Genomic DNA, 26955 nt, shown 5'->3' with positions numbered 1-26955 from the left:
CTGGCATTATGAGCCGCTACGAAACATCTACGGCCTCCGACGGCCTCCTACGAGCTCGCTATCGACATTCCCCGGCATTCCCCGACATTCCCCGAGTTCGAATCAAGGGGAAAACTCGGGAGAGTGGGACAAGGCCTGAATAGATCGGGTTGATGCACAGAGTTTCTTGCCCAGAGTCGGGGAATTGAAGACTAGAGGACATAGGATTAAGGTGAAGGAGGAAAGATTTAATGGGAATCTTAGAGGTAAATTTTTTACACAAAGGGTGTTGGGTGTATGGAACAAGCTGCCCGAGGAGGTAGTTTGAGGCAGGAATTATCCCAACGTTTAGGACAGTTAGATAGGTACATGGATAGGGCAGGGTTAAGAGGGATATGGGCCAAACGTGGGCAGGTGGGACTAGTATGGCTGGGACATGTTGGCCGGTGTGGGCAAGTTGGGCCGAAGGGCCTGTTTTCACATGGAGTCACTCCATGACTATGACACTTAATAATCCTTTGTCCATAACTACACCTTGTGTGGCTAAATGATGTATTGCAAATTCCTTATTTGCATTACAAAACATATGTGATTAAACGTTCTTAAAGATAACTGCTGAAAGATATATTGAGAACAAATATTCAAACAGATAATTTCCATTCTTGCTCCATCCTTTGCCTCACCTGTGCTGAGCCTATCCTGTGAATAGGGTGTGTGTGTGTGTGTTCATTCACGGCACTAAGACTGAATGAATGAATAATTGATAAACATGTGAAGCAGAAATCCTACAGCTCTGGAATTCTGTTTGAACTCCAGTGATGTCACTCATTGTAATATGAAGCTGCAGCAATGCCAATTCTCCAGTCCTTTGCTTAAAGACACAGGACAACACCTGGGTTTCATGGCAACACATCCACATCCATGCCAAAATAAGCCAAGGGTTTGCATTTCTAAACTGAACGCGGACTTGTTTAAAAGTGCCAGTGCTTGTGACAGGGCTGTAATTAGGCTGCTCGCACAATATGTTTGCAATCTTTATGCATATTCAACCTTGAGGCTAGACACAAAATGCTGGAGTAACTCAGCGGGACAGGCAGCATCTCTGGATTGAAGGAGTGTGTGACATCTCGGGTTGAGACCCCTCTTCAGACTGATGTCAGGGGAGTGTGCATTACATAGATAAGGAAAATAGATAAGGAAGTGTAAGGTGTGAAAACAGGACAAAGGGAATGGAGATCAAGGAAAGATCGTTAGGGAGAAGGTAACACCAAAGCAAACAGAGATACAATGTTGTTGGAGACAGTAAGACTGGTGGGAGTACTGGGAAAGGGGGAGGGGATGGAGAGAGAAGGAAAACAAGGGCTAGTTGAAGTTAGAGAATTCAATATCCATACCGCCGGGGTGTAAGCTGCCCAAGCAAAATATGAGGTGCTGTTCCTCCAATTTGCACTGGGCCTTACTCCAGATAGACCGGATGTACTTCGAGACTGTAATAAACCTGAGCACAGTGCAGCATCCATCATTGCTGATTGAAGGGTATGTTTTGAAATTCTATCTAAATTGATGAGTATGGGATATATTCTGAAAGTTTCTCCTCCTCCCAACTCCACCCGACCCATCAATGTCTTTCCTGTGGTGACTTCTCTTGTGGTGATTGACCTGAACATCAGTGCCTATATCCTAACCGGTATGTTACCGAGCGCTACATGTTCACAAAGGGACAACCATAAGACAATTGTCCTGAAAAAAAGCAAAGTTCTTGTTGATTTTGCCTCCAATTATTTTTTTTGTGAACTGTAACAGTGGTGGGAGGTGATGAATCCCACACACGTGTCTCCATGTTTATTTTGTAATATATTAGCGTGGCAATCACTGCTCCTCCTGATCTGTAAAAAAAAAACCCAGTGCTTTGGAATCTGGATTTGGCATCATGAACTTTAAACATGTATAAGGAGAAATTAGCATGGGTGTCCGAGGTTATGAGGAGAAGGCGGCAGGAGATTGGGGTTAGGACGGAGAGATAGATCAGCCATAATTGAATGATGGAGTAGACATGATGGGCTGAATGGCCTAATTCTACTCCTATCACTTATGTCTTATGAGAGGATGTTTTGTGTCTATTGCCCCATATTCTCACGCTGCGTTGGCAAGGCCACTAACATAATCAAGGACCAGTCACGCCCCAGTTACTCCTTCTTCTCCCCTATCCCATCAGGCAAGAGGTACAACAGTTTGAAAACGCATACATCCAGATTCAAGGACAGTTACTTGCCAGCTGTTATCAGGTAACAGAACCTTCCTCTCACCAGCTAGAGTTTTTTTCAATTCAATTCAATTCAACTTTAATGTCATCGCACAAAATACAAGTATCAGTACAACGAAATGCAGTTTTGCGTCAGTCCGTAGTAGTTGTACATAAAGAGAAAAAAACAAGAGTGCGATCCATTCCCCCCATTTACTTTATTGGAAAACGTTGAACTATTTTCAGACTTTATCTTGTACCCTTTATTCTGTAGACAGTGCAAGTACACTAAGAACAGCTTGACATTCATTCGTTCTATATCTCTCTACATCACCATCTATATCTCTCCTTTCCCTTTCCCCTGAATCTAGTCTGAAGAAGGGTCTTGACCCAAAACATCACCCATTCCTTCTCTCTGCCTGTCCCGCTGAGTTACTCCAGCATTTTGTGTCTATCATTAATTTTAATCCTGTATGATCTTTGCGTTGACTGGATAACACGCAACAAAAAAGATTTTTCACTGAACCATGGGACATGTGACAATGATAAACAAACCTAAACTAAGCTCAAGTGTGTAGGAAGGAACAGCAGATGCTGGTTTAAACTGAAAATAGACACAAAAAGCTGGAGTAACTCAGCGGGACGGGCAGCATCTCTGGAGGAAAGGAATGGGTGGCGTTTTGTGTCGAGACGTCAACATAGAAACATAGACATAGAAATTAGGTGCAGGAGTAGGCCATTCGGCCCTTCGAGCCTGCACCGCCATTCAATATGATCATGGCTGATCATCCAACTCAGTATCTCGTACCTGCCTTCTCTCCATACCCCCTGATCCCCTTAGCCACAAGGGCCACATCTAACTACCTCTTAAATATAGCCAATGAACTGGCCTCAAGGGTTAAGAAGGGTCTCGACACGAAACGCCTCCCATTCCTTCTCTCCAGAGATGCTGCCTGTCCAGCTGAGTTACTCCAGCATTTTGTGTTAAATGAAAGAAAAGTCTTGCTGGTACGATGCTAGCTTCTTTTACATTTAATTCCCATTACATATTAAAGATGAGATATAAAAAAAAATCAAAAATCAAAAATGTCTCCAGACGTTATTTCATACCTGGTAGAAAACAATAGACAATAGACAATAGGTGCAGGAGCAGGCCATGCAGCCCTTCGAGCCAGCACCGCCATTCAATGTGATCATGGCCGATCATCCCCAATCTGTACCCCGTTCCTGCCTTCTCCCCATATCCCCTGACTCCGCTATTTTTAATAGCCCATATCTAGCTCTCTCTTGAAAGCATCCAGAGAACCCGCCTCCACCGCCCTCTGAGGCAGAGAATTCCACAGACTCACCACTCTCTTTGAGAAAAAGTGTTTCCTCGTCTCCGTTCTAAATGGCTTACTCATTCTTAAACTGTGGCCCCTGGTTCTGAACTCCCCCAACATCGGGAACACGTGTCCTGCCTCTAGCGTGTCCAAACCTTTAAAAATCTTATATGTTTCAATAAGATCCCTTCTCATCCTTCTAAACGCCAGAGTGTACAAGCCCAAAATCAGAAACATTTCCATTGGTACTCTAGGAATTCGAATTGAACTCAGGCTGTTTATTCAAAGCATCGTACAATGACATCTCCTCTCTGCATGCCAGCACTTCTTCACTGTGATTGAAGTTAAAACGCCCAGAATGTAATCACTGGGTTCAGGGCGGATGTGGTTGATTTGTTGACAACTCAGCATCCGATCTTTACAGGCCGATGGAAAGGAACGTTTCCTCTTATCATAGGCTGATTAATAGATAACGTATATGTCAATGACCAATTTCCTTAAACTTTATAATTAAAAATAAACAACGTCTACCATAACTACCAACCTTTCTCCACAGCTAAAAATCTATATCAGCAAATTGTAAACAAACTATTTAAAAATCATAGGTTTAGTTTTGTTTCGAGATACAGTGTGGAAACAGGCTCTTCGGCCTACTTTGTCCATGCCGACCATTGATCACCCACACACTTGTTATGTTATCCTACATCCTACATTTTACACATTAGGGGCTATTTACAGAAGCCAAGTGAGTCAGGCACTCGATCTCATATACACTGACTCATTATTGATGAGGAAGTCGAGGATCCAGTTTCAGATGCTGTAATCTTGAGCAATAGAACACAGTGTTGGAGTAACTGAAGGGTCAGGCAGCATCTGTGGAGGGAATGGATCCTTCTTCAGAATGCCAGTGGTTTTGTTATTGCATTCTTTGTTATTCAACTTGTAGATCAGGGTAGTTGCTCAGAGTAATACTGTGGGAGTGCTGTATGATCAAAGGCAAACGGGGAGAAAAGATTCCTTCATTGAACACATGCATTTAAAACATTGCTACTGACATATGACCCAATTTCTATTCATCCACTCTCTCTCTCACACATCAGCAGTGTTGTTGTCACTCCCTGAGGCTGCTCCATCTGTATTTCCCAAACCCATGATCTCTATCACAAGAAGCATCTTTGAGAACACCACTGCATGTCGGCTCCCCTCCAAGTCACATCCTGGCTTGGAAATATATTATCAGTCTGAAGAAGGGTCTCGACCCGAAACGTCACCCATTCCTTCTCTCCAGAGATGCTGCCTGTCCCCGCTGAGTTACTCCAGCATTTTGTGTCTATCTTGGAAATATATTCCGCTCCCTCATCAGGTCTGAGTCATGAACCTCTCTTACCAGCCGCCTGTAGGCGTACCTCCAACAGAAGGACTGCTTCAGTTCGGCAATTATCTCCTTATAAGCAAGTAGGGGTGGGAATCTAATGTCAGCTTTCCCCATGACACTCACAATTTGCAATTGAATTAAAAAAAGTTTGGAAAGTATAGGAAGAAAAAAATAAGGAACCCTGGGAATTCATAGAGAGTGCGTCACGCTCTGAAGATGATGGTCTGGAGTTATTTTAAAATGTAGAAACTACCCCTTGTGTTCGAATACTCAGCCTTTGTGTAACCTACATGATCATGTAACCAAACCATAACAATCCAGCAATGCTCAATGCATGGGCTCATTGTGAAATGGTATTCGTGCTTTAAAGAGGAATATTGGTTGGATTACATCCAGTTGTTCATTTTCTTTACTATTGATCAAAGTATGGCCATGACATAGTTTCAGACTTGTACATGTTTGCTTTTGTGGATAAATGCAGGAAACAATGTAACGTTTCAGGATTTCTTGAAAAGTCATATCAAACTTGCGTTCACTGAAGATAGACAGATACAAAAAGCTGGAGTAACTCAGCAGGTCAGGCAGCATCTCTGGCGGAAAGGAATAGGTAACGTTTCGAGTGGAGACCCTTCTTCAGACTGAGAGTCAGGGGGAGAGTGAAACAAGAGATATAGGCGGTAAATAGAACAAATTAATGAAAGATATGCGAAAAAAGCAACGATGAACAAGGAAAGGTGGAGCCCACAATGCTCCATTGTTGGCTGTGGGGTAGGTGATAATAAGTAGTACACTGAAACTCAACAGGATGACAGTGAAACTAGTACAACGACTAGGGTGGAGGAGAGACATGTGAGAGGGGATGCAAGGGTTAGTTGAAGTTAGAGATATTATTATTCATAGGCCATTCGACCCTTCGAGCCAGCACCGCCATCTAAAATCAGTATCCCGTTCCTGCATTTCCCCCATATTCTTGATTCCTTTAGCCCCAAGAGCTAAAAATAACTCTCTCTTGAAAACATCAAGTGAATTGGCCTCCACTGCCTTCTGTAGCAGAGAATTCCACACATTCACAACTCTCTGGGTGAATTTATTTTCCCCTCTACCCCTTATTCTTAAACTGTGATCCCTGGTTCTGGTCTCCTCCAATATCAGGAACATTTTTCCTGCATCTAAGCCTGTCCAACCCTCTAAGAATGTTATATGTTTCTATAGGATATCCTCTCATCCTTCTAAATTCCAGTGAATACAAGTCCAATCGATCCATTCTTTCACCATATGTCAGTCCCGCCATCCCAGGAATTAACCTGGTGAACCTACGCTGCACTTCCTCAATAGCAATAATGTCCTCCCTCAAATTAGGAGACCAAAATTGCACACAATACTCCAGGTGTGGTCTCACTAGTGCCCTGTTCAACTGCAGTAGGACCTCCTTGTTCCTAAACCCAAATCCTCTCGTAATGAAGACCAACATGCCATTAGCTTTCTTCACTGCCTGCTGTACCTGCATGCTTACTTTCAGTGACTGATGTACAAGCACACCCAGGTCTCCTTGCACCTACCCATTTTCTAATCTGACACCATTCAGATAATAATCTGCCTTCCTGTTCTTACCACCAAAGTGGATAACCTCACATTTATCCACATTATACTGCATCTGCCATGCTTATGCCCACTCACCTAACCTATCCAAGTCACCCTGCAGCCTCATAGCATCCTCATTGCAGCTCACACTGCCACCCAGCTTTGTGTCATCCCCAAACTTGGAGATGTCACTTTTAATTCCCTCGTCTAAATCGTTAATATATATGGTAAATAACTGGGGTCCCAGCATCGAGCCTTGCAACACCTCACTAGTCACTGCCTGTCATTCTGAAAAGGACCTGTTGATTCCTATTCTTTGTTTCCTGTCTGCCAACCAGTTCTCTATCCATGTCAATACCCTACCCCCAATACCATGTGCTCTAATTTTGCACACTAATCTTTTGTGTGGGACCTTGTCAAAGGCTATTTGAAAGTCCAGATACACTAGATCCACTGGCTCTCCCTTATCCATTCTACTTGTTACATCCTCAAGAAATTCCAGAAGATTAGTTAAGAATGATATCCCCTTCATAAATCCATGCCGACTTTGACCAATCGTGACACTGCTTTCTAAATGCGCTACTATAACATCTTTAATAATCGACTCAAGCATCTTCCCAACTACCGATGTTAAGGGCCTGTCCCACGAGCATGCGACCTGCGTGCGGCAAGCGCGACCAAACCGGAAGCGGGGGCCGAGCGGAGGTCGAGTGAGTGACTTGAAGTTCGAGCAAAGTCCGCGGGAAGTTCAGTTCGCGCATGACGCTGCGTACGGAGTCTAGACACTGCGTATACCCGTCGAGGCAGTACGCACGGCATTGAGGCGGCTGCGGGCTGATAGGCCATTGCCGCATGGAATTTTTGTACAGTGTCAGTTTTTCAGAGCCCCGCGCGATGTCGGGACCAGCTCCGCACAACTCCATACGGCTCCGGCGATCGAAGTGGGACCGGCCCCGCGAGGCCGTACGGCTCAAGCAACCACGATATGTCGCGCTTGCCGCATGGAGTCGCATGCTCGTGGGACAGGCCCTTAACGCTAACTGGTCTATAATTCCCCATTTTCTCTCTCCATCCTTTCTTAAAAAGTGGAGTTACATTGGCTACCCTCCAATCCCCAGGAAGTGATCCAGAGTCTATAGAACATTGGATAATGATCACCAATGCATTCACGATTTCTAGGGCCATCACCTTTACTCTAGGATGCAGTCCATCAGGCCCTGGGGATTTATCTGCCTTCAGTCCCTACAGTTTACCTAACACCATTTCCTGACTAATGTGAATTCCCTTCAGTTCCTCCCTCCCACTAGATCCTCGGTCCCCTAATATTTCTGGGAGATTGTTTGTGTCTTCCTTAGTGAAGACAGAACCAAAGAACTTGTTTAATTGTTTTGCCGTTTCCTTGTTTCCCATTATAAATTCACCTGTCTCGGACTGTAAAGGACCTACATTTGTCTTCACTAATCTTTTCATTTTTTACATATCTAAAGATATCTCTAAATTAAAGGGAGTAATGCAAAAGCCTAATTTAAAAGTAATTTATTGAAGGTGAGCTCTGCCACATTACAAGCTGTTCCAGAGGTGAAAGCAAGGCCAGTGCCAGCATTATCTGCCTGTATTCTATTGTGAGTTGATTCACCGTGGAGCTTCCTTGATGCTGAGGATTGTGGACAGCACAGTTTTTTGAGGTTGTCACATCAGAAGAAATGTTTACAGAGGGCGGAAATGAATGGGTATTCACCAGCAGGTGACGTGCATTTAGGCAGGTAGTGCAGGAGAACAGGAGTCCTGTGGTCATCCCTTTCTCTGGATGGCACAGTGGTACAGTAGCAGAGCAGCAGCCTAATAGCGCCAGAGACCCATGTTCGATACTGACCTTGAGTGCTGTCTGTGTGGAGTTTGTATGTCCTCCCAGTGTTTACATGGGTTTCATCCGGGGGCAGACACAATAGACAACAGACAATAGACAATAGACAATAGGTGCAGGAGTAGGCCATTCGGCCCTTCGAGCCAGCACTGCTATTCAATGTTATCATGGCTGATCATCCCCAATCAGTACCCCATTCCTGCTATCTCCCCATATCCCCTGACTGCTATTTTTAAGAGCCCTATCTAGCTCTCTCTTGAAAGCATCCATAGAACGTGCCTCCACCGCCCTCTGAGGCAGAGAATTCCACAGACACAAAAAGCTGGAGTAACTCAGCGGGACAGGCAGCATCTCTGAAGAGATGGGTGACGTTTCTGGTTGAGACCCTTCTTTAGGCCCTTCCTCAACTGGGGGCTCTAGTTACCTCCAACATCTCAAAGACTTGCAGGTTTGTAGGTTATTAGGCCTCTGGAAATTGCTTCTGGTGTGAAGGGGTGGATGTGAAATTTGGATAATGTAGAACCTTCGTGAAAATATGATCTATAGTTGATGCAGATTTGTTGGGCTGAGGGGTCTGGTTCCACGTTGCATCTTTTAATCAATTCAATCCATCAATTCTCACAGTTATGTTTCCAAATATTTTGTGGTGATAGAGGAGAGGAGCTATGTTTGTGATCACATAGGTAGCTCAACTACACTAGAGAGAAGAGATGGAGAGCTGCAGTGATAGGGGATGCAAATGGCGGTGGAGTAGACAAAAGGTTCTGCAGCAGCAAACCACCCTCCACATTTTTGCTCCTAGAGTACGTGCATTTTTCACTGCAATCCCATTCAAAAAAGTTTGCACAATGAATTAAATTAATTACATGATCCAAACTTTGGAGAAATCACTTCCTTGGCGATAACGCAGAAAGTACACGGAGCTAGGAACGCTGGTGCAAGCTGACTCGAATCGCTTAATCATGGCTGCAAACTTGTGTATAAACAAAAATTATTATAATGGGGCCCGCCATTAATGTGCCTTAATATAATAACATTAATGTGCAGCGCTGGCATGACAAACGTGGTGCTGCTTACCCTGTACTTGCAGGAAAAGATACTAGATCATGACAGTAATCGCAAAGCCGGTTCCTAAGATGGCGCTAAAAATTACCCGTTACCTACTACGGTTTTTCCGCCTATTGGCCATCTTGGTCAATAGAAAGAAAGAAGAAAGGAAAAAGGAAGAGGAGGAGCCTGAGCCCGAGGGCTGAGGGAGAGCTGAGAAGGGGAGGAGACAGCAAGGGCTAACGGAAATTGGAGAATTCAATATTTATGCCGCTAGGGTGCAGACTGCCCAAGCAGAATATGAGATCCTGCTCCTCCAATTTCCGGTGGTGCTCACTCTGGCCGTGGAGGAGGCCCAGGACAGAGAGGTCGGATTCGGAATGGAAGGGGGAGTTGAAGTGCTGAGCCACAGGGAGATCAGGTTGATTAATGCGGACCGAGCGGAGGTGTTGGGCGAAGTGATCGCCGAGAATGCGATTGGTCTCACCGATGTAGATCAGCTGACATCTAGAGCAACGGATGCAATAGATGAGGTTGGAGGAGATGCAGGTGAACCTCTGTCGCACCTGGAACGACTGCTTGGGTCATAGAATGGAGTTGAGTGGGGAGGTAAAGCGACAAGTGTAGCATCTCTTGCGGTTGCAAGGGAAAGTGCCCGGGGAGGGGGTGGTGCGGGAGGGAAGGGACGAATTGACCAGGGAGTTCCGGAGGGAGCGGGCACAGTTTCTTCCCAACAACCATCAGGCTCTTGAACACGACAAACACTAATTGAACTGCAAACTACAAACTATGAACTGTCTAAGTTGCACTAGGGACATATAGCATTTGTCTTGCATTAATATTGATTTTTATTAATTTATTGCATTTTTTTGTGTAATCTATGGGCACCGTGTTTACAGAACTGTTTTGCTGCTGCAAATAAAAATGTCATTGTTTCGTTCCTGGTACAAACGACAATTAAATGTTTTTAACTGTTGATCCTCTTGACTCCATAACTAACAGATGCATTTTTGATCATTTTGCAAAATGACTCTGGAACAATTCCAGTGGATTAGTGAGTAGCTAATGTAACGCCACTATTTAATAATGGAGCGTGAGGAAGTATGGTGGCAAATACAGGAAGGCCTATAATGATCTGGATGGCAAAAGATTGGGAAATGGGATGGTGTAATGAGTCATGAGCGCCAGTTGCTGAAAGTGCAGGGTGAGCAGGCAGTCAAGAAGGTAACTGGTACATCAGTCTTTCTAACGCATTTTGTGTGCTAGTTTCCTTTCCTAGTCTGATGAAGAGTGCCCTTGCTCACATTGAATGGGTTGAAGGAAATTGTAGAATTTCCTTCAACCGGCTGGCTTGAAGGGCCGAATGGCCTACTACTGCACCTTTGTCTATTGTCTATTGTCTGTTGCTATGGAGCGAATTCAGCAAAGAATCCTCTAAACTTATTCCTGGGATGGCTGGACTAACATACAAAGAGGGTTATATGACAAATGAGTCTGAAGAAGGGTCTCGACCTGAAACATCACCCATTCCTTCTCTCCCAAGATGCTGCCTGTCCCGCTGAGTTACTCCAGCATTTTGTATCTATCTCCGGTTTCAACCAGCATTTGCAGTTCCTTCCTCCACATATATAAAGAGGGATTGGGTTGAAAACGGCTAGGTTTGCCAGCTTTTAGAAGAATGATGGGGAATCTTTTAGAAACCTTGAAAATGTAAATTAAAAAGCACAGATTAGTTACCAGAAAGAGGTTCCTGGTGGTAGGGGAGTCCAATAACAGGGTAACAGGTTAAATCTATGGGGCAGGTCATATAGGTTTGAGATGAGGAGAAATACCTTCACCCAGAGTTATGGAAACATTTGGAATTCTCTGCCACTGAAAGCTGTTGAAACCAAATAGAGTCATAGAGTGATACAACATGGAAACAGGCCATTCGGCCCAACTTTCCCTCACCGGCCGACATGTCCCAGCTTCACTAGTCCCACCTGCCTGCGCTTGGTCCATATCCGTCCAAACCTGTCCTATCCATATACCTGTCTAACTGTTTCTTAAACGGTGGGATGGTCCCTGCCTCAACTACCTCCTTTGGCACCTTGTTCCATACACCCACCACCCTTTGTGTGAACATATTTTCCCCTTCACCTTGAACCTATGTCCTCTGGGCCTCTGAATCATTAAATATATTCAAGAATGAGTTAGGCAGAGGCACAAAGGGTTCAGAGAAGATAGAGAGAAAGCTGGGACACAGAACTGAATTAAAATGATTGGATCATAATGATATTGAATACCCAGTAAGTTGAATGATCAATGAGCCTACTCCTGCTTCTATTGTCTGTGTTTCAGGCAGAGGATGGCACATTGTTGAAATAGTTTGCTAGACATAGGGAAGGTGCCTCTACCTCTGGGGCAATCAAAACAAAAGGAATGTAAATGCAAAGTAGTCACTACTAAGATATCATTTGGGAATCCACGAGGACTTTCTTTACTAGCTTCTCTCATCTTTATGCGAGGCACCTGATCCAACTGCAGCTGAGACACCAGTTTGATTGGCCATTCTGAACACACATGGCAAGAGCCCAGACTATTCCACGTACATGATCCAAAACCTTCCTGCTTCAGCTCTGTCATAACCCGTTAGCCTTTCCAAACCCACTTGAAGGGTTCAAGTGACCTAATCTTGATGAAGAACACTCTGGTGCTCTTTCCTGACTTTTAGCTTAAAAAGATGCCCTGGAGAAAGCTGTTTGAGAATCTCTCACTGGCTGTCTGGCAAACGCCCATCATATAAACCCACATTGCTCAAATTCCCTCGGCAGCTCCTGATGATGCTTGACTGCAAATGTCTTTCACTGTCTGCACTATGGCCTCATATAACCCCTCAGTGGTAGTTTCTCAAACCAATGGGTGTCTGCTTTCTCTGATTCTCCCACCAGGAACCTTACTGTCCTCACACATTGTCAAGTTCATTTGCTATGTCCTCTCTGGGGCTGCAGCAATTTAGATTGGTTTAATTCAGTTTAGTTTATTGTCACGTGTACCGAGGTTCGGTGAAAATCTTCCGTTGCGTGCTATCCAGTCAGCGGAAGGACAATACATGATTACAATCGATCCATTTACAGTATATAGATATCTACATGATAAGGGAATAAGCGCAAGGTATAGCCAGCAAAGTCCGATCAATGATAGTCCGAGGGTCACCAAAGAGGTAGATGGTAGTTCAGCACTGCTCTCTGGTTGTGGTAGGATGATTCAGTTGCCTGATCACAGCTGGGAAGAACCTGTTCCTGAATCTGGAGGTGTGCGTTTTCACACCTATATCTTTTGCCTGATGGGAGAGGGGAGAAGAGGGAGTGGCCAGGGTGCGACTCGTCCTTGATATGTGTACAATGATGTGATGTGCAATGGCGTTCCTCACAAGGAACAATTCCAAACACTCCATCCAGAGTTTGATCTGACATTGCGGGCTACACCATAATCATTCATGGCAATGTACTGCCAGTCCAATCTACCTTTCCAACTCAGAGAATTTCTTCTGTAGTTTCATCCAGCTATATCTTGTCTCCCAGTACTTTCACAAGCTATTCTTGTCGACAGTGGAGCGTCTGTCCATTTACTTGGTGTTGAGAAAAATGCCATCGCTCAGACCAGGCAGAGTTTATATCTCAAGTCTGAAGAAGAGCCTCGACCCGAAACGTCGCCCATTCCTTCTCTCCAGAGATGCTGCCTGTCCCGCTGAGTTACTCCAGCTTTTTGTGTCTATCTTCGGTTTAAACTAGTGTCTCCTACACCTAATATCACACCATCTTTTACTGAACGACACAGCAGTATCTGATGCAACAAAATATCAAAGTCAAAGCATACGGTGCATACAGTTGTAATTACACTCATACATAGTCCGGTAGGCGGCGCGACTCTGGTCAGCAGCGGCCTCTGCAGCCTGTCCGCGTTTTATTATTTTTTTGTCTGTGTTTTTATGTAGTTTTTGTTATTTTATGTTGGGGTGTGTGTGTGGGGGGGGGGGGGGGTGGGGTGGGGGAGGGGGGGGGAAACTTTTGAATCTCTCCCGGCACTGGAGACCCGACCTTTTCTCGTCGGGTTTCCGTTGTCGTTGGGGCCGCAACGAGGAGCGGCCTCCAACGGGAAGAAGCCGGGGACTCTGGTGCCGACTCACCGTTGCCGTCGCGGAGCTGGCCGAGACCGGAGCGGGTGGAGCGGTGGAGGAGCGCTGCCGCTGCCGCTGCTGCTGCTGCTGCTGCCGATACCGCTGCTGCTGCTGAGTCGGAGCTGCTACTGCGTTAGCACCGGGAGCCCGCGGATTGGAGGGAGACCGCTTTTCGGGGCTCCTGCAACGGCGAATTCTCCCGCCCGTGTTGCGGGGTTGAAGAGCTCCTGGAGCGGGGCCTGACACCACTGCCCCGCGCGGCTGGAATGGCCGCGGGACTTTGCGAGCGCACACCGGGGGCTCCAACATCAAGACCCGGTGTGCGACCTCGCACCACCCGGCGTGGCTTTAATGGCCGCGGGACAATCGCCATCGCCAGCCGGGGGCTATGACTTTGACTCTGACATCGGGGGGGGGGGGGGGAGAGTGCATGGAGAGATAATATTTTTTGGCCTTCCATCACAGCTATGTGATGGATGTTTATGTAAAATGTAATTATGTTGTGTCTGGGGTCTATTTGTGTGTAATGTATGGCTGCAGAAACGGCATTTCGTTTGGACCTCCAGGGGTCCAAATGACAATTAAATTGACTCTCTTGACTCTTGACTCCACTGAACTAATACACGAGGATGAAATGAATGAAGGGATATGCTTGCAGCTTGAGAGGAAGCAAAGTGGATGTGTATATTCTTCTGCTTGCTCCATCCTTGACAATTATGGAGATGTTTCATCTCTATGCATCATCGATGGTCGCGTCCATAGCATTGAATTGTATAAAGGCTGCTCTAAGCTATTTTTCTCGACTTGCTTAGGGCATGCATCATGTTTACAGTGCCCTGACTGTTTGGACCCAAACCAGGCGATGCTGCTGGCAGATAGATTTGCAATTTTTACCCTGATATTTAAGGAGGACAGTTTCCCTCTACAGTTTCATAATCAGTGTTGCTGCCTTTATTTTTATCCAGCGATACAATATTGTCATCCTTGGAGTCTTGGGGAATTTCTGCGTCCAGCCAAATTGTTCTCAAGGTGGTGTGACGCATCTCCCCACAGCCTTTGGGCCTGTTGGTTTGTACAGTCTGTTCTGGTCCACCCTTGGGGAAACGTTGTACGTGTTCAGGTCGTGGAGGCTTTCCCAACCTGTGCTGAAGGAAGGTGGGTGTGGTCTTCGACAGGTTCCTTGGGAAGTCGGACAAGAACACGTTGTGTAACTGGAGTGGAACACAAGTGGTGGTGGAGGAAGGCTGCAGGCCAGGGGTGCATCTGTGGAGGGACTGGGCAGGCCAAGTTGTGGGTCAGGACCCTCCACAGATGTTGCGTGGCCCATTGAGTTCCTCTCGCGGCTTTGTGTTTTCCGCCCCTGCGGTTTCTTGCGTCTCCTTTGTTCAGCTGGGAGGTGGCTTGTTGAGCAGCCTGTTCATGCACTTGTATACAACACTTGTATCTGTTGATCTACCAGCTTCAGAGAAGCTATGCCAAGCTTGGACGGCCGGTAAACAGTTTTCAGAGAAGCACGGAATAATTCAGCATTATTGTGTCAGCCTAATGCAGAATTCCAATGCTTTCTTCTTCCCCCACTCATCCTAAACACTGACTGAAGAAGGGTTTCGGCCCAAAACGTTGCCTATTTCCTTCGCCCCATAGATGCTGCTGCACCCGCTGAGTTTCTCCAGCAATTTTGTCTACCTTCGATTTTCCAGCATCTGCTGTTCCTTCTTGAAAACTAACATAAAACAGTTGGGCTGAACAGGCTGTTTTTTTTTCTGGCTTGCAAAGTCTATGTAACTTCTTTAGAGAACAGTTAAAAAAATTGGCTTCATTCTCAAGAGTGTCTGGTTTGTTCATTCTTAATGTATCTGTGACACAACTGACAGCCTGGAGATGTTTTTATTGGAAAGAGTCCCTGAAACATTAAAACAAACAACTTCTTGCTTTGTGCATAGGCTATATTTTTCTGTTGTTGCTATTTTGTTCAGGGAAGCATGGGAGGAAATGTCTAGGGGGTTGCAAGGGCCTTTACATCCTTCCTGTGGCCAGTATTGGATGTACTACTCGCGCTGTGGTTGAACTAGTGTTTATTAACAGTTCAGTGAAGCTCCTTGGTTTTGAATCCTGTAGCTCTGTATATAAATCCTGCGGGATTTTAAAAAAAAAAAGATCATTTTCTCAAAGTATCCTGCCATCTTCAAACGATTTGTGCACATATGTTCTTAATCTATCCGTTCTTGAAACTTGTCCATTGTAAAATTGTTCAGTATATCTCCTCCTTCTTCCTGCAAAAATGTATAACTTGGCCCAGCATCACAGCCTGACCAGGCTACGTTCCCTGGTTAATCACCCGTTAATCCAGGACGGTGTGCTTCAGGTAATTAATGCACAATTTATTAATGCGGAAAGTTTAAAGAGATGGGAACTTTTTGCATTTACTGCGGAACACTTTACTGCTTGTTCAGTGCCAGCATTTGAAAGAGGCTCGGGTGATTATATAACAAAACACAGCAGGCCATGCAGCATCTGCGGAGGCAAAGGACGTCGAAGTCAATGTTTCGGGTCGAGACTGTACATTGGGAGAGAGAACATGGAACATTGTCAGCATATTGCAGTAAGAAGGGAGGCCAATAAGTGAGTGATGGATAGAGACAGCTAGGATGAGGATGAAGGACAGATGGAATGAGATGGGGATGTTGGCAGCCGGCTGTTCGGCACTAAGTGAGGAGGGGATGATTAGTTGGTGCAAGTAGGTTGGTGGGGGGGCGGGGGGGGGGGGGGGGGGGGGGGTTGGAGAGTGGGTGGGGAGGGGGGGGGGGTGGGAGAGTGTGTGGGTAGGTGGGGTGAGATAATGGCATTAATGAACAAAGAGGGAAACTAACTCTCCCAGGCAAGGCAGAGAACAGAACACTCGGGGGTGACGGGGGTGGGGGTGGTGAGGGTAAGGTGGGGGGTGGGAAAGGGGGGGGGATAAGCTACCTGTGAATAAGTTACTAGGAATAAGCAGTGTTCATACCATTGGATTGAAACCTAGCCGAGGGGAAGATATGATTTCAGACAAATGACACCTCTGGTGCCCTCCTGCTTCACCCGTCCAGTTTTCCTTCCCATTGCCCACCTGCACCATTCCAGTCCCCACCTGCACCATTCCAGTCCCCACCTGCCTCCTCTAACTCAATGTCTCCTCCCCATCTGTTTGCACCTCTTACCTACCAATGTCGTACACACCCTCATTTTAGTTTGAATGTAGAGATACAGCATGGAAACACGGTCTTCGGCCCACCGTGTCCGCGCCAACCATCGATCATCCCTTCACACTTGTTCTGTTGTAGGAAGGAACTGCAGATGCTGGTTTAAAGCAAAGATAGGCACAAAACGCTGGAGTAACTCGGCGGGACAGGCAGCATCTCTGGAGAGAAGAAACGGGTGGCGCTTCGGTTCTGAAGAAGGGTCTTGACCCGAAACGTCACCCATTCCTTGTATCCAAAGATGCTGCCCGTCCCGCTGTGTTACTCCAGCTTTTTGTATCTATCTCACACTAGTTCAGTGTTATCCCACCTCCCCATCCTCTGCCTACGCACAAGAGAAACATTTGCAGAAGCCATTTAACCTACAAATCCGTACATCTTTGGGATGTGGGTGGAAACCAGAGCACCCGGAAAAAACCCACGTGGTCACCCGGGTTTCAGGATCAAACCCGGGTTTCTGGCACTATGAGGCAGCAGCTGTACCACAGTGCTTTATGCTAACAGTCTTTCCTGTTTTTCGTGATGAAGGGTCTCGACCCAAAAGCATCATCTTACACTTTTTGCCTCCACAGATGCTGTTTGACCCACTGAGTTCTTCCAGTGGTCTATTTTGTTTTTTGTCCAGATTTGAGCATCTATGGTACCTTGACGTTGTGAGCAATTCTAATCTCTTATTTATTCTCCTTCCACCCTGAACAATGTGCGTGGTTGGATGCAAGGGAGTTCGGAAAGGATCTTTCCTGTTTTAATTGCTGCCAATGTGATCTAGCTTTGGAGCAGATGATTCAGATTAATCCTCCTTGTAATAGAGGATTAGCTGGAGAATGGAGCAACAATCAGTCGCAACTGAGGTTGATGAGAGAGTTCAATTAGTGTTACTCATTTGTGTCTAATGAATGCAAGCTTTAGACTTCCACTGATTTCTGTGGATAAACAAGGTATATTATCCCAGTGATTACGCCACTTTACATTCTAAATCCCACTTAATTGCTCTAGTGTTTATTATGACATCTGTGGATTACAATTCATACTTGTGTCCATTCCTGCTAGAAGTCATTCACCCTGGCCTCTTTCTATTTTAGGCAATGCTTACTGCTGTAAATTCACCTCCCACTCACAAAAGATTTACTTCGCAAAGGCAGGGTTTGCTGCCTTGCCAAATTAAAATGATTTTTTTTTTCGCCCAGTGGGTTTTATTTAAGTAAAGATGAAGGTTTTTTTTTTATTCGAGTGCACTCTCTATTTTTCTCCACTCCTCTTTCCTAATGATTTTTAATTGCGATGTTTCATTATGTCCCCAAGTTTAGCACGACAGACTTCTGGTATACTGACAAGTTACAGCAGTCGTGGTGGGGATAAAAGTAGACCTGAGCCAAAGGCTTTATAATTACTGTACATTTTCCATGTGGTTTCAGCAAGTCGTGACTGCATTCACTGAGCACTAGTGATGTGTGGGTGCACAATGAGGAGGAAATAAATGGAAAATTGGCATTTGTTCCAGTGAATGTGTTGGCGGATGGCAGACAGCAAGGCTGATGCTATAGGAGGATAAATAACATAACAGGAATCTCTCACTTAACCATATAACCATACAACAATTACAGCACGGAAACAGGCCATCTCGACCCTTCTAGTCCGTACCGAACACATAATCTCCCCTAGTCCCATATACCTGCGCTCAGACCATAACCCTCCATTCCCTTCCCGTCCATATAACTATCCAATTTATTTTTAAATGATAAAAACGAACCTGCCTCCACCACCTTCACTGGAAGCTCATTCCACACAGCTACCACTCTCTGAGTAAAGAAGTTTCCCCTCATGTTACCCCTAAACTTCAGTCCCTTAATTCTCAAGTCATGTCCCCTTGTTTGAATCTTCCCTACTCTCAGTGGGAAAAGCTTTTCCACGTCAACTCTGTCTATCCCTTTCATCATTTTAAAAAACCTCTATCAAGTCCCCCCTTAACCTTCTGCGCTCCAAAGAATAAAGCCCTAACTTGTTCAATCTTTCTCTGTAACTTAGTTGCTGAAACCCAGGCAACATTCTAGTAAATCTCCTCTGTACTCTCTCTATTTTGTTGACATCCTTCCTATAATTAGGCAACCAAAATTGTACACCATACTCCAGAATTGGCCTCACCAATGCCTTGTACAATTTTTACATTACATCCCAACTTCTATACTCTATACTCTTAAGCTTAGGAAGGAACTGCAAATGCTGATTTAAACCAAAGATAGACACAAAATGCTGGAGTATCTCAATGGGACAGGCAGCATCTCTGGATAGAAGGAATGGGTGATGTTTTGGGTTGAGTCCCTTCTTCGGACTGGAGTCAGGGGAGAGGGAAACAAGAGATGGTGCAGAGAGAGTGACCTAGCTAACAGCTAACAATAGCCTGTTTCCTTTATCATGGTTACTTTTTGTGCATATATCTTTCATTCATTTGTTCTATATCTCTCTACATCACCGTTTATACCTCTCATTTCCTTTTCCCTTGGCTAGTCTGAAGAAGGGTCTCGACCCAAAACATCACCCATTCCTTCTTTCCAGAGATGCTGCCTGTCCCACTGAGTTACTCCGGCATTTTGTGCCTATCTTCTGTGTAAACCAGCAACTGCAGTTCCTTCCTAAGCATAAGCGAAAGATTCCTTTTATGTTATTTATCCTCGTAGAAACATAGCAACATAGAGACATAGAAATTAGGTGCAGGAGTAGGCCATTTGGCCCTTCAAGCCAGCACCGCCATTCAATATGATCATGGCTGATCATCCAAAATCTGTACCCCATTCCTGCTTTCTCCCCATATCCCTTGATTCCACTAGCCCCCAAGAGCTAAATCTAACTCTCTCTTGAATATATCCAGTGAATTGGCCTCCATTGCCTTCTGTGGCAGAGAATTCCACACATTCACAACTCTCTGGCTGAAAAGTTTCAAATCATCTCAGTCCTAATGGCCTACCCCTTATTTTTAAACTGTGACCTCTGGTTCTGAACTCCCCCAACATCAGGAAAACATTTCCTGCATCTAGCCTGTCCAATCCCGTAAGAATTTTACATGTTTCTATAAGATCCCCTTCTGTCCTAAATCCCAGCGAATATAAGCCCAGTCGATCCATTCTTTCATCATATGTCAGTCCCGCCATCCCGGGAATTCATGTGCATGGGTGTTGATGTAGTGTGGGTCCTGGAGCCAGATTAATAGTAAGATTAAACGCGAACTTACCAGTTTGAAGTTGATCATTATTTTATGAGGAGTAACGTTGAGGGATTACGTGAAGAACCCCGCCAGGACGCATGCGTGTCATTCTTCAAAGCAGCGGTGTGAAATCACAGCTAACTGTAATGACTAAACATAGTAAGATTAGAGAAGAGATACCAGTTAAGTATATGATCAAGGGTGGGAGCGGAGGGCGCGTAATCCCTCAACGTTACTCCTCATAAAATAACGATCAAACTTCAAACTGGTAAGTTCTCATTTAATCTTACTATTTTACTTCGGAGTCACGTAAGTGACTACGTGAAGATTTTAAAGCTCTGTGATTTCATGCCGTGGAAACAAGTCCATGCATCACATCTGCCTTGATAACTGTGGGAGGAATTGTGTCAACATAATTTGGACATGAATTCGACATTGAAATTCATAAAATTTATTAACACAAAATTATAACCCCTATTTATGCGGTAAATTAAATTACAGAACTTAAAATTGTTTCTGCAAACATTCCAGTTTTCATGACTGATTTATTGTAAAACAGTTTGAATGTTTTTTCCCCTGACAATCCTGCTGCCTTGAAGATTTGGTCCATTGGTACATCCAACTATATTGCTCCCGATGTAGCTGCAGCCCTGGTGGAATGAGATTTAAAAATATTAGTATCCACCCCAGCCTGAGTTAGCACCTGTTTTAGCCATCTTGAGATGGTCTGGACCATCACTCTTTTGTGTGGTTGCTTATGGCTGTCTAAGAGTGCCTTCTCATTGCCTCTGATGATTTTTTGTTTTCTCCATGTATAACGACAGATGTCTTACTATACAGAGACGGTCATCTGTTGGGTATGACCTAAATTCTATGTTGAGGCCTGCTGATCCCTGTCTGTTCTGCTTTACTAATTCATAAATATGAAAAGTGATATTTTCAGATGTAGCAGTCATGTTGTCCAGTCTTAATTTATGTAATGACTGTACCCTTTGCGCCGTGACCAAAGCCATTAGCATGACTGTTTTCAGTGTCAGTCTTTGTAGGGACAGAGCTGTTGCTGGAGACCAATTCCTGAGCATCTTCAGGACAATACTCACATCCCATATTTGGGAGTACTTGGTTCTTGGGGGATTGGTATTAAAAATTACCCTCATAAGTTTTGTTACCAGGGGGTGAGTCCCAACAGAGTGACGCTCTGTTCCTTGCCATAGATAAGTTGACAGGGCACTTCTGGCACAGTTGATGGCACTATAACTGAGCCCCTCATCATAGTGGAGGCCTGCCAGATATTCCAGAACAGACGGGATGTTCATATCTCTGTAGGTGATGTTGTTTTTGTGGCAGTACATCTCCCACTTCCTGATATAGACCAGATACTGGTTTTTGGTGGACTGTCTTTGGGTCGACGAGATCATGTTCACTGTTCGGTCCGTCAGTCCCAGTTATAGTAGAGGTGTTTTTAAACTCTACAAATTAGTAAATTCAAATGTTTATGGTATGGGTGGCTATCCCTTGTTACGGGATGAAACAATAAATCTGGTCTATGTGGGATGGTGATACATGGTTCTAATACCATGTTTCTAATACCATGTTTAGTACCACTGGGAACCATGGTTGAGTAGGCCAATCGGGTACTACCAAAATACCAGACGCAGAGTCTTGCTGTATTTTTCTTTATACCCGACTGATGAGGCAAAAAGGAGGGAATGCGTAAATAAACAATTTCCCCAATGCAGCGAAAATGCATCTGTTGCCGCTGCCCCAGGGTCTGGTTCCCACGAAACATAATTTGATAACAGGTGATTAAGTCTGGATGCGAATAGATCGATATCTGGTGTTCCATATTGTGCTGTAATATCAGCAAATACTTTTACATTCAACATCCATTCGATGTTTTCATTAAATTTGCGTGACCTGGTGTCAGCCACTAAATGTAGTTTACCTGGTAGATAAGTAGCTGATATCCAAATATCTCTCTGGATACACCATTGCCAAATTGTATTAGCCAGATTGTCACATGATGTCGATTTGTTTCCACCCATGTGGTTGATAAATGCTACCATGGTGGTATTGTCAATCTGTAGTCTAACATGCTGGTGATATGACCCAGTACAATATGACTTTAGGCCATGGAATGCACCCAACATTTCTAGGTAGTTTATGCCCAGTGTGAGTAATAATGATGCCTCCTGAGCAGTCCATCTACCTCCACAGCTGGTGATGGAATTGGTGGCACCCCACCCAAGTGCACTGGCATCAGTTTGTAGCACCATAGAAGGGTTACTGACAATGATTGGATTGGAACAAAGCCAGATGTTATCTATCCACCATTTTAGTTCCATTTTAGCTTTGATTGGTAGCTTCATTGGTCTGTTAAAATGACCAGCATTGATTTTGAGTGCTTGTATTTTTGCTCTCTGTAAGTTTTGGTAATGTAAAGGTCCGAATTGTGTGGCTGGAAAAGCAGCCACCATTTTGCCAATTACTTTTGCTACCAATCTGATGGATGGTTTACTGATGTCAATGAGGTTATTGCAAGCCTCTATTAATTCTGTTGCCTTTCCCTTAGGCAAAGTCACCGTCATGTGAACAGAGTCAATGGTGAACCCCAAATAGTCCATAGTAGTGGAAGGCGTTAATTTAGATTTAACTGGATGGATAATAAACCCCAGTTTTTCAAATAACTGTTTTGTGGCTGTTACAGTTTGTTTGGCCAATTCCAAAGTTTTGCCCACAATAAGTATGTCATCTAGATATGCCATGACCATGTGTTTTCGTTTCCGTAGAAACGCTAGGGCTGGTTTCAAAATTTTTGTGAACAGCCTGGGGGCTGATGATAAACCATTTGGTAGTGCTTTATACTGCCAAAGCTGTCCCATCCAGTTGAATTTTAAGTAACATCTGTGGTCACCTCGTATAGGCACTGAATAGTAAGCATCTTTTAAATCGATGCTGGCCATGAAGTAACCTTTGGAAATTAATTGTTTAGCAGTAACAAAGGTTTCCATTTTGAAATGAATATATTGTACAAATGTATTCAATTTGGTCAGATCTATGATGATGCGACAACCACCATCTTTTTTGTTTTTGGTAAATATATTGGACACGAATTCTAGTAGTTCGTGTTGGGTTTTTTCAATTACACCTTTTGCGTAAAGCCGCTCCAGTTCAGCTTGTGCCTCTGATTTTTCTTTACCAGAAAGTACGAACATTCGGTTCGGTATATGTTGAACTGGAGGGCTGTATTTGTGTATAAATTCTATCGTATATCCCTGGATACTGCTTAAAATGAAAATATGGTTGTTAACATGCTCCATGCATTCAAAAAGGAGTGTAATCGCCCCCCAACCTCTATGCTCCATGTATTTTGTAGGGAACCAGACCCACCTACCTCCATAGTTACCAGTGGCAGTTTTACTTCTTCCTGTAAGTTCTTCCCTGATGCTGTTGCGCTGGTGTCTGGGTTTGTGGTTTGGTTGATGTTGGAGGTTCGCGTATCTTCCAAGAAGGCCGGCCTGGGCCATGGCCTAAAAAAGACTCATGTTTAGTGTACCGGGCCTTCGTGCTTTCACCAGTCAGCCTTGCTCTACTGGTGGGTGCGTAGGGGTGCTGTCTGTGGCTGTAGTGGGTTTTTGATGGAGTCCCTTTTATTAGTCCCAGGGTTTTTGCTTCCTCATCGAGCTCCTTGACTTGCTTCGATAGGTTACCTCCAAATAGCAGTATCGGTGGTTTTATGTTCCCAGGTTTGCACAGACCCGCAAATTTTGTGTGGGTTGGATGGCATTCTTCCTGATGTTATTTATCTCATATTGAGTATTACAAAGTAGTGCCAGTGCATCTTGTTGGTCCTGGACATGTCCTTGTCATCCACTGTGCGGCAAATGCTGTTATCCCTGCTGTTAGGAGTTTCAATACTTTTTGTAGTTTGACATCCATACTTCTGACTCCTATTCCAATGTGTTTCCATATACAGGTGTTTACTACTGGAACATTCAGGGATATACAGTTACCCGGTGCCAGGTGTCTTGATGTGGTGTCCAATACAGCCTGTTCTTGTAACTGGTTGAGAGACATATAGTCTATACTGGCAGCTTGCTTTTGCTCCAGGTTTTGGCCAGTCTGGTCTGGCTGTATAAAGTTGGACACCATATCCAGTAGGTTTTCTCATTCCTGCATCCCCTGCACACTTGTCTTTCCTTCTGCGGACCCCTCTTCCAGGTCAGCCCAGAACTGACCCGCAGTGCTCCCCTCTGATGAGGTAGAAGCACTGTGCAGCCCTTCAAGAGGTACTGCTGTGGGTTTGCCATAGAGCCCACAGTGACCCGACTCCATCTCCCGGAGTCTGTCACGTTGGAGCAAATGCTCCACACACCGCTCCATCCGGCTCCAGCGCTCACGGTCGCTGGCCGCCCGCGGTTGTTCAAAGTCAGACTCCTCTAAGTCCACGGCCTTGTTTGTTTTTTGTCTTGCCTTACCGCCCTGCCGCGTGGATCTGGCCGGCGCGGAGGCGACATCGGGCACAGCTGATCCCATTATCGGTGATCTAGGTGCCGCTGGTTGCTGCTGGCTGCCCGCTACTCCGCGGTCCTCCCCCCCCAGCTTTGTCGCAGCCCTTGTCTTCTTCGATTTGTCCATGTTCCCCACCTGTAAGTTGGTATAGGAAACAGAAAAAAGACCGCAGAGTAAATCTTACCTGCCGGTTCCGGCTTTTAAACTGTCGTTCCACCCCGCCTGACGTTTCGCAATGCGTGTAGCGATATGCGCATGCGTCCTGGTGGGGTTCTTCACGTAGTCACTCGCGTGACTCCGAAGTAAAATCACTGCACTTTGTGCCATTCTCAGACTGTATCAATTTTAGTGCATAAATGAAGGATAGATTACGCGGCTATCATGAGCATTCAGGACCAGGCAGGCACTAATGTCCTTCTGCAGCCAGAGACATAGATGCATCTTATTCTTGCTTCTCTTTCGGCATTGCTAATTGTTAAGCACGATTTACAAGACGGAAAAGTACAAGTTTATTTATTGCCATGGAGCATGATGTTCAAATGACCTAAAAAACACTTTCAAAAGCAGTGGAGTTGTAACAGTGCCAAGAGCAATGTTACTGTAGGAACTAAGCAATGGCATTTGTTTTCCTGTTTAATGTCTACCAATCAACGTTTCAAGGTTACTTCACCCTAATCCCGTATATACAAAATAAAAATCCTGCAAGTCAAGTCTAATCGAGACTATAGTCATATGCCAAATATAGTGTGGTACAGGTAAAGCATGCTGCATAAAATATGAATTGTACATAAATTGTACATAATTTCCACGACAAAGACAAGATAAAAAACAAGATGTTAGTTCAAAAATACACAAGCCCACATTATAAGGTCATAAGGAATAGCAGTAAAATTAGGCCATTCGGCCCATCAAGCTTGGCTGACCTATCTCTCCCTCCTAACCCCATTCTCCTGCCTTCTCCCCATAACCTCTGCCACCTGTACTAATTAAGAGTACATTAATTATATCTGTGTCTCTCCATAACTGAGTTTCAGTTTAGCTTATTGTCATGTGTACTGAGGTACAGTGACAGACTTTTGTTGCATGCTATCCAGTCAGCGGAGAGACAATACATGATTACAAAATCCTGAAACCTGGGTGACCATGTGGGTTTTCTCCGGGTGCTCCGGTTTCCTCCCACATCCCAAAGATGTACGGATTTGTGGGTTAAACGGCCTCTGTAAATTGAGCCGTCCACAGTGTACAGATACACGATGAAGGGAACTGTACAAATACATGATACAATGAAGTCATGCAACCCAAAAACATAGTCCTGGTCTTTCCATCTGCCCAATAAAATAATTGCTTCAAGGTAAGGAAGCCCAGGGGTTGCAAGAGAGGGCATTGCATCCCAGAGTGAAGAAGTCACGTTTCAGCCAGTGCATTATGGAGAAGTCCAAGCCTGTGATGGGAAGCACACCTTGAGCTCAGAGTGGAATCTAGAGAGTTTCACCAAGATAATACCATGAGAAGGATAAGATAAGAGAATAGGAGATCATTCAACCGATTACATGCTATCGTGAACAGGTTGCATCTGTTTTATGCCCTGAAGTTTATCAGTGGAGTGAAGATCCTTGGTCTAGTTCTCACAGACAATGCAGTTTGGACTCATCTATGGCTCGTGAAGGTTTTCAGGGTGGACTATGTTTCATTTGCCTGGCATTACCGAGTCTCAGTGAGCTAGTATCACACCAGTGTTGCTTGTTTTAGACCCTAGAGGTTACCTGTTGTTTGGAAGTGATGGCGTGTATCAACAGCAATCTGCCTGGTGGTAGGTTGTCCACTCACCACCCCAATGTTTCGCTGCGTACTCTGCCTAATCGTTTAGTTTAGTTTCAGTTTGGAAACAAGTATCTGCAGATACTGGTTTACAAAAAACGACACAAAGTGCCGGAGTAACTCAGGAGGTCAGGCAACATCGCAGGAGAACAAGCATGCAGGTACAGCAGGCAGTGAAGAAAGCAAATGGCACGTTGGCCTTTATAACAAGAGGAATTGAATATAGGAGCAAAGAGGTCCTTCTGCAGTTGTACAGAGTTCTAGTGAGACCACACCTGGAGTATTGTGTGCAGTTTTGGTCCCCTAATTTGAGGAAGGACATTCTTGCTATTGAGGAAGTGCAGCGTAGGTTTACAAGGTTAATTCCTGGGATGGCGGGACTGTCATATGCTGAGAGAATGGAGCAGCTGGGCTTGTACACTGGAGTTTAGAAGGATGAGAGGGGATCTCATTGAAACATTTTTTTGGGTGTAAGTAAACATGTTAGTCTGTGTCCAAGATGGCTGTCGGAAGGGAGAGTGGACGCTGGCGCGCTTTAGCTGCTGCTGCTTTTTGTGTTTTTGATTTTTTGTCTTTGGATTGAATTCTGTTTTTAATTTGTGTTTTGATGATGCCTTTATT

Source organism: Leucoraja erinacea, chromosome 16 (assembly GCF_028641065.1).
Source record: "Leucoraja erinacea ecotype New England chromosome 16, Leri_hhj_1, whole genome shotgun sequence".
NCBI classification, from domain to species: Eukaryota; Metazoa; Chordata; class Chondrichthyes; order Rajiformes; family Rajidae; genus Leucoraja; species Leucoraja erinaceus.
This window is presented reverse-complemented; position numbering follows the sequence as displayed.